The sequence below is a fragment of the Pongo abelii genome, chromosome 13 (genome assembly GCF_028885655.2).
Source record: "Pongo abelii isolate AG06213 chromosome 13, NHGRI_mPonAbe1-v2.0_pri, whole genome shotgun sequence".
NCBI lineage: Eukaryota > Metazoa > Chordata > Mammalia > Primates > Hominidae > Pongo > Pongo abelii.
This window is the reverse complement of record NC_071998.2, coordinates 30935879-30946669: the sequence shown is the minus strand read 5'-3', so window position 1 is coordinate 30946669 and position 10791 is coordinate 30935879. Positions and strand designations below refer to the sequence as shown.

Genomic DNA, 10791 nt, shown 5'->3' with positions numbered 1-10791 from the left:
ATTATTTTTGTTACCGTGATAAAATTCTAACTTAAGAAACTTATACCGTGTATTGGATAGTCAAGATTCTGATTCTGAGAGTGATCAAAGCACAGAAGTAGCACATATCATAGAGTTTTTCTTAATGGGGTTTCCTCCTTTCTAAATATACTGCACATCCTATGAGTCCCAGAGTCAGGCTTACCTCAGCTAAGAGGATTGAGATATCTCACAACAACCTTTGCAGGAGAAGAAAAGGTTACAAAACAGCAAATCTGGGTTTCAGAACAATGGGAGTGCATGTAGAATACTGGCTAATAGCATGGATTGTGGAGTCAGACCAACTGGGCTTTAACCCTGTGTCTTCTACTTGTTAGCCAGATAAACTTAGATCACCTACCTTGTCTAATTCTCAATTTCAACAACTACAAAATAAGAAAAATTATGTCTCTTTCATAGCAAACCATAGGGATTAAATGACCTAATGTATTAAAGCATCTTCACAATGCCCAACACCAAAGTGTTCAAAAATGGTAGCAGTTAGTACTATCAAATGGAAGTTATTATACATTCTCAGATATTATATAATGTCAATGCAGCAATTTAAAATTTTAATGGCATTTACACATTGCATTATGGCTATAATGTATTAAGGAGTGCCTTTTCACTATAAGAACAAATAGACTCAGATGATGTACTTGCTATTTTGATTTCCAGTTGCCATTGATAATTATTATAGACTTGGACAAATTTCAGGTATTGTTGCCTAAGCCTTTTGTTTTTAAAAATGTTCCTATCTTTAAGACTTTGTATATAATTGTAGATAATACATAAATGTGATTATATACCTGCTTTCGTAATGAATTTTTAAAAATCTCATCTCGTCTCTCCCCACTTCAACCTCCTTACATCCCATTCCCATGGTAATTCATGTTAACAGCCTAGTATGTATCCTTACATTTTTACTCTTGATTTATGTAATTCTATGCAGAACTATTCATACATATAGTTACATATATTGCAAATACAGGGTTTTAAAAATCATTAATTTTAAAAATGGGGCCATATTATAAAGCAGGTTGCTTTTCTCACTGAAGATTAACTGGGGGAAATACATCCAAATCATTTGGGTATAAAGTTGAATTCATATATATATATATATATACATATATTTTTTTTTTTTTTTTTTTTTGAGATGGAGTCTTGCTGTGTTGCCCAGGCTGGAGTGCAGTGGCGCGATCTCGGCTCACTGCAAGCTCTGCCTCCTGGGTTCATGGCATTCTCCTGCCTCAGCCTCCTGAGTAGCTGGGACTACAGGCGCCCACCACCACACCTGGCTAATTTTTTGTATTTTTACTAGAGACAGGGTTTCACCGTGTTAGCCAGGATGGTCTCGATCTCCTGACCTCGTGATCCACCCACCTCGGCCTCCCAAAGTGCTGGGATTACAGGCGTGAGCCACCGTGCCTGGCCTTGAATTCGTATTTTTGATGGCAGCACAATATTCCATGATTAGTGGTAGCATTATCTATTCAGCAATCCCTCAGTTGTTGATTTTGTTTCCATTTTTTGGCAATGCAGACACTACTACAATAAATATCCTTGTATGTCTTTACTGATGTGTTTACTTCTTTGGGATAGATTCACAGGAATAGGATTACTAGACTGGAGGACATGTGCATTTTACATTTTAATAGATATTGATGAATCTTTTCCATTAACAGCAGGAAATATAAAAACATTTTAGGTCACTTTTATAGAAAATGTCACTTGTGTACAACAGTTATGTAGCAATAAATGTAACATCTTTTAAAAAAGAGAAAACAGTAAATTTCTGGTAAGGAAGTTCTAAACAAAGAAGCATTCCATTGGGATATGCCCTCCTTTAAAATTACTGTTATTAGAAAGTGGAATTCAGTAGGGGATTGGAGCAGGGGCAGGAGGCTCGAAGAAGGAACAATACGGAAATACAAATCTTTCCAAGTTCACTTTCATCAATAGTGACTTTCCTCTCCATAATAGTGCTGTCCTAAAACAGGATGTCTGATCATCTTAGGAATACACAATTGTTTTGCTGTTACACACTTTTCCTTCCAAGCTCATTGGCTGCTTTTTCTCTTTGGCAAAATGTTTTGTGGTGTGCAGCATGCTGATAAATACCACTTAAACATTTTTCACTACTTTTCTGTGGTAGGGAGTGGAGGAAGGGGAGAGAGTTCCAACAACAAGGGCTTTTTGTGATATACCGATGATGCTATCAAGTCCTTAAACAAGTGCGTAAGAAGTCTTAGCAGAGTTGATTGCTCAATTCACTGCTATTTAACAGTACATCTTTATAGGGAGCAGAATAAAATACCATGATTTACAAGTTGGAATGAAAAAAACACTTCATAAAACATGTTTATCAGGCCATTCCTGTGAATAAGAACACTAATAGAGGCTAGTTAGCTTTTTAAAATTTCTTCATTAGTAATTTCCATTAAGAAATATTAGTCCTGTACATAGTAGATATAAAATAAGTAAAAATATTAACATACTTAATCTGCACACTTACTTTAAAAATGTGATACAAAATAAAAATTGGGCCAGGTGCAGTGGCTCACACCTGTAATCCCAACACTTTGGGAGGCCAAGGCAGGCGGATCACGAGGTCAGGAGACAAGCCTGACCAACATGGTGAAACCCCGTCTCTACTAAAAATGCAAAAATTAGCCAGGCATGGTGGCAGGCACCTGTAATCCCAGCTACTCAGGAGGCTGAGGCAGGAGAATCGCTTGAACCCAGGAGGCAGAGGTTGCAGTGAGCCGAGATCATGCCATTGCACTCCAGCTTGGGTGACAGCGCGAGACTACGTCTCCAACAATCCAACAAACAAAACAACAACAACAACAACCAAAAAAAGGCAAAAAAAAAAAAATTGACTAAAAGGAAACTATTCAAAATGCAAAAGACTTAAAACTGTGAAACCTCTAGCCTGCAGATCAACAGGAAAAAATCTGATTAGTCCATGGCCAAATGAACCAATTTAAAAGACACCATGAAAATGAAATTTGAAACAAAGTACCTATGAAATTTTAAATTATTTTAAGAACAAAACTCTCCCATATGTTTCATTAAACATGAAAATACCTTTTTTAACATAAATCTGAGTGTTATTAGCTTTCTTTCTCAACACATCAAGAAACTTAGGCAATGAGAATATTATCTGAGTTTCTTATCAGTTGTATTTTCTTATTTCTTGAATCACAACTATGCTTAAGACGAGAGCATCCTGGAAAATATTTATTTTTCTAAGAAATTTGTCATCTTTTTAAAGGACTGCAGAAACTCAATTTTATTTTATTTGTTTAAAAAAACACTAACTCAAATTAAGTGGGCAATGTGTTCATGAAAAGGAAGAGAGATTCTGCCCCAATTCCTGGGGAAACTCAGGGGCAGGACACAGAATATTCTTTTACAGTAACATTGGGATTGTCTTTTCTCATCAGCTCTAGGTTTAGACAAGCAGTGGGCCTGGTCTTTATCAGGTTTCCACTGAAATGAAGACAAGTGTGTGAAGGTAGAGACCAGGCATATCTTCTAGCGTGGGAGTGACTAAGAAGTGCCATATCTCTTCTTTTCAGCCTAAACCTTCAAGGAGGCGAATGATTACAGGGTAATTTAAACTATCAAGCTAAGAAAATGCACACACACATAATACCTAACTGTCAAAGGGCCGATTCACAACTTGGTCACTTAACTGAAGGAGAAAAGTAATCTTTGGAATTAGAATAAACAGACGCCTATACAAATAGTTTATTATTTCTGCCAGAACTCTAAGTGGTTTCCCCATAATTTGGAGAATCTTCTGAGAAGAGTGCTCTGGAAATCCAAAGCTTATCTAGCAGAAACTCAGATTCAACACAAACCAAATAGATTCATCTTCCTCCCTAACCTACTCCTCTGCTTTTGACTTCTGTTTCTGTGTAACAGAGCCTGGTATCTGCGTTCTATTTATATTATATATTCTGTTATTCTGTGTTCCCAGAGAAACCGGAATGCAAAAACCTGACTGAATTTGCTCTTTAATAAAAACTATGGGCCGGGTGCAGTGACTTATGTCTGTAATCCCAGCACTTTAGGAGGCAGAGGAGGGCGGATCACTTGAGCCCAGGAGTTTGAGACCAGTCTAGGTAATGTGGTGAAACCTTGTCTCTACAAAAATTACAAAAATTAGCCAGAGTGTGGTGGCATGCACCTCTAGTCCCAGCTCCTCAGGAGGCTGAGGTAGGAAGATTGCTTGAGGCCAGGAGGTGGAGTTTGCAGTGAGCCGAGATCGTGCCACTGCTCTGGGTAACAGAGCTAGACCCTGTCTCAGAACCAAAATAACAACAACAACAACAACAAACCTATGTAATATAAGTTCTCCAGACTTCATTCCTCATTTGTAAATGAGGAATCAAATGTTGTAGGTAGAAAGAATAAAGAACATGGAAACCAGAAATATCTGTTCACACCCAAGTCTGCCATTTACCATGTGTGTTGCCCTGGGAAATGTTAAGGGTCTCCTAGTTCTTACATTCTTTGACTTAATGATTTATCTGATGATGTTTCCATATTTGTTTTTATATTGAAGAAAGTTAAATATTAACAAGAGCCATAACATTAGTAGACATTGATTGCAGAGCCTCTACATATTGTGGGGAAACAAAGTTAGAGTTGAAAGGCTCCTAGGAAAGTGTTTTAATCCACTTCACTCTGTGCAGCCATGTTCTTGCCCACCCATGACTTTGTCTGTAGCTGCCTCCACCTCAACTTTCTCCCTCCCATCCATTTATTTATAGTCTATCCATACTTCAAAGCCCAACTCAAATATTTTCCCCTCACTGAAACCTCTTATGAAAATTTGAGTGAACATTGAACAATAACTTAACTTTCTAAATAAGTAATATTTAAATTCATTATGTATTTCCATGCTCAGCAATGTATAAAATATATATATATATATATTTTTTTTTTTTTGAGATGGAGTCTCGCTCTGTCGCCCAGGCTGGAGTGCAGTGATGCGATCTCGGCTCACTGCAAGCTCTGCCTCCTGGGTTCATGCCATTCTCCTCCCTCAGCCCCCCGAGTAGCTGGGACTACAGGTGCCCACCATCACACCCAGCTAATTTTTTGTATTTTTAGTAGAGACGGGGGTTTCACCGTGTTAGCCAGGATGGTGTCTATCTCCTGACCTTGTGATCTGTCTGCCTTGGCCTCCCAAAGTGCTGGGATTACAGGCGTGAGCCACCGTGCCGGCCTTATAATATACTTTTTGTTTCACACGCATGACTTGTGTTTAAATTACTCATTGTTTTATTCATTTCCAGTAAACACTCACTGAAAATCTACCACATATTCTGTGATCTTGGACATTATTTATGTAATTTTTTTTTGGTAAAATGGGAATAGAAATTGCTATCTTTCGAAGTTGAGGAAGATTGAATGAGATAACATATGTGTAAGTGCCTGGCCTGTGTTGTGGCATAAATGTCTGTTTTTCTTTCTCTTTTATAAACAGGTAGTTTCTGAAAAATCATAAAAAAGAAATGGACTGCTTAACTTGTTCTCAAGATTAGGGATACTCTATCTAGACAGCAAGTTTTCTTGTGCTATTTTGTAACTAGCACTGTCATTTTTTGAGTATTACAGTATCTACTTGGAGATGTCACATGAAAAAGCTTGCCAACTTCACTAATATTAATGGAATTTCATAGTTAAATCTTTGGAATGCTGGGATTTAAAACAAGTAAGGCATTTCCTTTTTTTCTCCCCACCCCCTTCAGTGAGGTTGTTTCATGCACTTGTAACACAGTTAGATTTTGTCACATTCTGTATTCCATCCTGAGATCCTCTAGCTTTTAAATAATTTTTAAATTTTGCATTAAGATTTACTTTTTTAAAATTGACAAATGCATAGTGTCTTAATGTCGTGCATCTATCATTACAGTATCATATAGAATAGTATCACTGCCCTAAAAATCTGCTGTGGTCTACTTATTTAGCACTCTCCTCAGACCCCTGGCAACCACTAGTCTTTTTTACTATTGCTATAGTTTTGCCTTTTCCAGAATGTCATATAATTGGAGGATACAGGATGTGACATTTTCAGTCTGGCTTTTTGCATTTAGCAATATGCAGTTAAAATTAATCCATATCTCTGCATAGCTTGATAGCTCATCCTTTTTATCACCGAACAGTATCCTATTGTGTGAATGTATTTGAATATTTTAAGAATAGCATCCTGTTCTTATTTCATGCATGCAACATGTCATATATTTCTGATATTAATATTAGTCCCTTAAATATTTTGTCATTTCCTTCTCCTTAGTAGTGTCTTCTTCCTCCAGGTTGCTTTTCTTCTGGCTATTTTTGTGAGCCTCTGCTTTAGAGGCTTCCCTAAAAAAATCTGGTTGTCTTGGCTGTCCATTTAAGAGTGGGGCACCAAAACGCTGACTGAGCATGAGTTCAGTTTGTTGACTGTGAGCACCACAGTAGCAAAACTAGAGGAATGACTTCGTTGGACACATGTTAACATCTTCAGATTTATTCACTTGGGCTAGTCAGGTTCCCCAGAGATCCACTGATCTCTCTAGAGGATAAACTTTTGACAGCTTTCGGGGAGCCAACAGAGGGACAAAGGCCCGAGGTTTAAATCAGCCCAATCTTATTGCCCATGCTGTGTGGACCAGTGAACCTCTCTTTTACCCCCTCCAAAGAAAAGACCCCCACTCTTCTTGAACAACTTGATTGAAATATCATTCACATAGCACACAATTTACCCATTTAAAGTATAAAATTCAGCTGGGCATGGTGATGCACACCTGAAATCCCAGCTACTTGGGAGTCTGAGGAAAGAGGATCACCTGAGCCCAGGAGTTCAAAAATAGCCTGGTCAGCAATACAAGACCCCATCTAAAAAAAGTGTATATAATTTAATGGTTTTTGTATATTTAGTCAGAGTTGTGCAACCATCACATCAATTTTGGAACATTTTCATCATCCCAAGAGGAAACCACATGCCCTTTAGAAGTCATCCTTCCCAACCAGTGACCCCATCCTTCACTGACTCCCCACTTCTACCCCACCCCAGACCTAGGCAACCACTACTCCCCTCTCTGTTTCTATGGGGACAGTTCATAGAAATGGAATCATACACTATGCAGTCTTTTCTCACTGGATTCTTTCTCTTAGTCTCTGTTTCCATGTGTGTAGTAGTATGAATCAGTCCTTCATTTTTTTATTGCCAAAAAATATTCCATTGTATAGATATACCATATTTTATATCTTCATTCATCATTTGATGGCTTGAAGTTATATCTACTTTTTATCTACTATGAATAATGCTGCTATGAACAATCATATACTGAATAAATTTTTGTGTGGACATATTTTCATTTCTCTTGGGTATATACCTAGGAGTAGAATTTGCTCAATCATATGCTAACACTGTGCTTAATCATTTGAGGAACTATTGGTCTCCAAAGTGGCTGCACCATTTCCATTCCCACCAGCAGCATATGAGGTCTCCACTGCTCCACATCCTATATAAGATTTGTTACTATCTTTTTCATTATAGCCACTCTGGTATAAATGAACTGGTATCACATTTTGCCTGTTTTTTTAAAAACACACTTTATTTTGGCCAGGCACGGTGGCTCACGCCTGTAATCCCAGCACTTTGGGAGGCCGAGGTGGGCGGACCACGAGGTCAGGAGATCCAGACCATCCTGGCTAACATGGTGAAACCCCTTCTCTACTAAATATACAAAAAATTAGCCTGGCGTGGTGGCGGGCGCCTGTAGTCCCAGGTACTCGCAAGGCTGAGGCAGGAGAATGGCATGAATCCAGGAGGTGGAGCTTGCAGTGAGCCGAGATAGCGCCACTGCACTCCAGCCTGGGTGACAGAGCGAGACTGTTTCAAAAAAAAAAAAAAGAAAAAAATACTTTATTTATTTTTATTTATTTATTTATTTTTTGAGACCGAATCTCATTCTGTTGCCAGGCTGGAGTGTGTTGGCGTGATCTCGGCCCACTGCAACCTCCACCTCCAGGGTTCTAGCAATTCTCCTGCCTCAGCCTCCCGAATAGCTGAGACTACAGGCGCGTGCCACCACGCTCAGCTAATGTTTGTATTTTTAGTAGAGATGGAGTTTCACCATGTTAGCCCGGATGGTCTCAATCTCTTAAGCTCGTGATCCGCCTGCCTCGGCCTCCCAAAGTGCTGGGATTACAGGCGTGAGCCACCACACCCACCCTTAAACATACTTTCAACTACTCCTCTTAATTTTAATTTTACCTTATCCCCAATTCTAAACGTACAAGTAGACACTTAATTCATGCTCTTTTAGAGGTTCTGCAGTGCAGATTGCTTTTCCCCCACCGATCAGTTAGTACCATTTCTGTGTCTAGTTAACTCTGGTCGAACAATTTCTAGCTTCCAAAATATTGTGGTTTCTGTCTTCTGTTTCATTTTCTTTGTCTTGTTGGTCTTACGTCCTTAAAAATTTCATGGACTTCATTTTAATGAATTTTGAGAGAGAGACGTAGCTAGTGCATATGATTAATTCATTCTCTCTAAACTAGAAGTTTATTTTCATTTCTATCTGCACTGTGAAGTTGAGTTTTTTTATTTGAATTTTTTTTTAAGGAGAATAAGGTTTAACAAATGTTTCCTGTTTCTGAAAGGGGTAATCAAGGCATAAGTCACATTTGAGTGAAATGTTACTTTTGGAGAGAAATGAACACAGAAGCATACTTGCATTATTTATAATGGTTTGTCTCTCTTGTGATCACTTAAAGTTATATGAACATATCTTGTATTGTTTTCATCGTTTAAATTAGTCACTGGGACATTATTATAAGCTTTATACAAGTGATGGCTATTAACTTCATTTTTAACGCTTTAACAATAATAATACATAGTAATATTTATTTTTACATACTCTATCCCGGGCACTGTACTAAACATTGTACATATACTATCTCATATTGAGAGGTGACAGCGTGCTGGCAGTCCTCGCAGCCCTCGTTCACTCTCAGCGCCTCCTCTGCCTGGGTTCCCACTTTGGCGGCACTTGAGGGAGGAGCCCTTCAGCCCGCCGCTGCACTGTGGGAGCCACTTTCTGGGCTGGCCAAGGCCGCAGCCGGCTCCCTCAGCTTGCGGTGAGGTGTGGAGGGAGAGGGCGGGCGGGAACCGGGGCTGCGCGCGGTGCTTGCGGGCCAGCGGGAGTTCTGGGTGGGCGTGGGCTCGGCGGACCCTGCACTCGGAGCGGCCGGCCGGCCCCACCAGCCCGGGCAGTGAGGGGCTTAGCACCTGGGCCAGCAGCTGCTGTGCTCAATTTCTCGCCCAGCCTTAGCTGCCTTCCCGCAGGGCACGGCTGGGGACCTGCAGCTGGTCATGCCTGCGCCTCCCCCACCGTCCGTGGGCTCCTGTGCGGCCCCAGCCTCCCCAAGAAGCGCAGCCCCCTGCTCCACGGATCCCAGTCCCATCAACCACCCAAGGGCTGAGGAGTGTGGGCACCGGGCGGCAGACTAGCAGGCAGCTCCACCTGCAGCCCAGGTGCGGGATACCCTGGGTGAAGCCAGCTGGGCTCCAGAGTCTGGTGGGGACTGGAGAACATTTATGTCTAGCTAAGGGATTGTAAATACACCAATCGGCACTCTGTATCTAGCTCAAGGTTTGTAAACACACCAATGAGAACCCTGTGTCTAGCTCAGGGTTTGTGAATGCACCAATCGACACTCTATCTAGCTACTCTGGTGGGGCCTTGGAGAACCTTTATGTCTAGCTCAGAGATTGTAAGTACACCAATCGGCACTCTGTATCTAGCTCAAGGTTTGTAAACACACCAATCAGCACCCTGTGTCTAGCTCAGGGTTTGTGAAGGCACCAATCAACACTCTGTATCTAGCTACTCTGGTGGGGACTTGGAGAACCTTTGTGTCCACAGTCTGTATCTAGCTAATCTGGTGGGGAAGTGGAGAACCTTTGTGTCTAGCTCAGGGATTGTAAAGGCACCAATCAGCGCCCTGTCAAAACAGACCACTCGGCTCTACCAATCAGCAGGATGTGGGTGGGGCCAGATAAGAGAATAAAAGCAGGCTGCCCGAGCCAGCAGTGGGAACCCGCTCGGGTCCCCTTCCACGCTGTGGAAGCCTTGTTCTTTCTCTCTTTGCAGTAAATCTTGCTGCTGCTCGCTCTTTGGGTCCACACTGCCTTTATGAACTGTAACACTCATAGCGAAGGTCTGCAGCTTCACTCCTGAGCCAGCGAGACCACAAACCCACCAGAAGGAAGAAACTCCGAACACATCTGAACATCAGAAGGAACAAACTCCGGACACGTCGCCTTTAAGAACTGTAACACTCACCGCGAGGGTCCGCGGCTCCATTCTTGAAGTCAGTGAGACCAAGAACCCACCAATTCTGGACACAATATGTGAGGTAAGTACTTTCAAAATACTATTAGAGGTGAGGAAGCTGAGGCTTAAATCTCTAGTGTAACATGCTAGGAATGAAATGGTGAACTTAGGCATTTGTATTTGCTTTTCTGATTCCAAGGCCTGGTCTCCTAACAATATTTTGTACTATACTTGGAGAGACCCTACCTAGTATGATTGATTTATAGACAGGCCAGGTTGGCTAAACCTGCCATAGCATGAATTGTTTGTCTATGTGTTTATATATTGTGCATGGGTGTGTAGGTGGTATTGATATGTATCTATACTTTAAACACATGTAAGTAATTAAATAAGTTTTTCCTGTTTGCAGATTGTCCGTCCTTATTTA

The 10791-nt window shown here is 40.7% G+C and overlaps 1 protein-coding gene across 1 annotated transcript in view; it reads left to right on the top strand.

Moving 5' to 3' along the window:
* Positions 1-9318: 9318 nt before the first annotated feature.
* The window catches only part of TEK (TEK receptor tyrosine kinase), a 137524-nt gene continuing 136051 nt past the window's right edge, over positions 9319-10791 (top strand). Inside the window, exon 1 of the mRNA XM_063713914.1 lies at positions 9319-10446. The gene's annotated coding sequence lies outside the window, so the exon portion shown is untranslated. The remainder of the gene's footprint in view (positions 10447-10791) is intronic.